The sequence below is a fragment of the Taudactylus pleione genome, unplaced genomic scaffold (assembly GCF_031769625.1).
Source record: "Taudactylus pleione unplaced genomic scaffold, aTauple2 ptg000570l, whole genome shotgun sequence".
NCBI classification, from domain to species: domain Eukaryota; kingdom Metazoa; phylum Chordata; class Amphibia; order Anura; family Myobatrachidae; genus Taudactylus; species Taudactylus pleione.
In genome coordinates this window covers 95,001-97,500 of record NW_028284972.1, presented here as the reverse complement: position 1 = coordinate 97,500, position 2,500 = coordinate 95,001, and positions in this window count along the sequence as shown.

The following is a 2,500-nucleotide window of genomic DNA, read 5'->3' as shown; positions in this document are numbered from 1 at the left end:
GGGGTGCTGCTGCAGCGGCGCCGGGCATCCACCGGTGGGGGGCGCCGCTGGGCTGGGCGGGTCTGCACCTTACTCTCCCGTGTTTTTTATTTCACGTGTGGCTATTTTTTTTTTTTTCACATTTCCACCTTACTCTCTCTCTCTCCCGTGTTGTTTATTTCACGTGTGGCTATTTTACTTTTATTTATTTTTTTCAAATTTCCACCTTACTCTCTCTCTCCCGTGTTGTTTATTTCACGTGTGGCTATTTTATTTTATTTTTTTTTTCAAATTTCCACCTTACTCTCTCTCCCGTGTTGTTTATTTCACGTGTGGCTATTTTATTTTTATTTTTTCACATTTCCACCTTACTCTCTCTCTCCCGTGTTGTTTATTTCACGTGTGGCTATTTTTTTTTTATTTATTCTTTTCAAATTTCCACCTTACTCTCTCTCCCGTGTTGTTTATTTCACGTGTGGCTATTTTTTTTTTATTTATTCTTTTCAAATTTCCACCTTACTCTCTCTCCCGTGTTGTTTATTTCACGTGTGGCTATTTTATTTTAATTTTTTCACATTTCCACCTTACTCTCTCTCTACCGTGTTGTTTATTTCACGTGTGGCTATTTTATTTTTTATTTTTTCACATTTCCACCTTACTCTCTCTCTCCCGTGTTGTTTATTTCACGTGTGGCTATTTTATTTTATTTTTTTCAAATTTCCACCTTACTCTCCCGTGTTGTTTATTTCACGTGTGGCTATTTTACTTTTATTTATTTTTTTCAAATTTCCACCTTACTCTCTCTCTCCCGTGTTGTTTATTTCACGTGTGGTTATTTTATTTTATTTTTTTTTTCAAATTTCCACCTTACTCTCTCTCCCGTGTTGTTTATTTCACGTGTGGCTATTTTATTTTTATTTTTTCACATTTCCACCTTACTCTCTCTCTCCCGTGTTGTTTATTTCACGTGTGGCTATTTTTTTTTTATTTATTCTTTTCAAATTTCCACCTTACTCTCTCTCCCGTGTTGTTTATTTCACGTGTGGCTATTTTATTTTAATTTTTTTTCAAATTTCCACCTTACTCTCTCTCCCGTGTTGTTTATTTTACGTGTGGCTATTTTACTTTTATTTATTTTCTTCAAATTTCCACCTTACTCTCCCGTGTTGTTTATTTCACGTGTGGCTATTTTACTTTTATTTATTTTTTTTTCAAATTTCCACCTCACTCTCCCGTGTTGTTTATTTCACGTGTGGCTATTTTATTTTTATTTATTTTTTTTTTCAAACTTCCCGGGGTGCTGCTGCAGGGGCGCCGCGAGGCGGGTCTGCACCCTGCTCTCTCTATGTTTTTATTTCATGGGAGGCTATTTTTTTTCATATTCTTTCAGATTTCCCGGGGTGCTGCCGCAGAGGCGTCGCGGGACGGGTCGGGTCCGCACCTCACTCTCCCTATGTTTGTATTTCATGGGTGGCTACAGAATTACTTTTTTTTAAAACTTTCCAGGGCGGCCACCGGGGGGGGGGGGGGGGGGGGGCGCCGCGGGACTGCACCTCACTCCCTCTATGTTTTTATTTCACGGGTGGCTATACAATTTTATTTACATTTTTTATTTTACCAGGCGGCCACCGGGGGGCGCCGCGAGGCGGGGCGGGTCTGCACCTCACTCCTCCTGTGTTTTTTTTAGTCTCATGGGTGGCTACATAATTTATTTTTTTTTAAATTCCAGTGGCGGCCACCAGGGGGCGCCGGGAGGCGGGGCGGGTCTGCACCTCGCTCACCCTATGCTTTTATTTCATGGGTGGCTATAGAATTTTTTTTTTTTTTTTTAATTCCCGGGGCGGCCACCGGGGGGCGCCGCGACTCTGCCCCTCACTCACCCTATGCTTTTATTTCATTTGGTGGCTATGTCATTTTTTTTTTTTTTTTTAAACATTTCCCGGGCGGCCACCGGGGGGCGCCGCGAGGCGGGGCGGGTCTGCACCTCACTCCCCCTATGTTTTTATTTCATGGGTGGCATATAATTTGTAATTTTTTATTTCTTTTTTTTAAATTCCCGGGCGGCCACCGGGGGGCGCCGCGCGGCGGGTCTGCACCTCACTCTCGCTATGTTTTTACTTCACGGGTGGCTATTCAAATTTGTTTATTTTTTTTTTCATTTTCCCGGGGGGCCACCGGGGGGCGCCGCGGGGCGGGTCTGCACCTCACTCCCCCTATGTTTTTATTTCATGGGCGGCTATTTCTTAAAAAAAAATAAAAATAAAAAAAATTCCCGGGGTGCTGCTGCAGTGGCGCGGGGCGTCCACCGGGGGGCGTCCACGATTCGGTCGGGCCTGCACCTTGCACTCTCTCCCTATGTTTTCATTTCATGGGTGGCTACTTTAAAAATTTTCATTTTGTTATTTATTTTTTAATTCCCGGGGCGTCCATCGGGGGGCGCCGCGTGGGGGGGGGGGGGGGGGGCGTTTCTGCACCTTGCACTCTCTCCCTATGTTTTCATTTCATGGGTGGCTACTTTAAA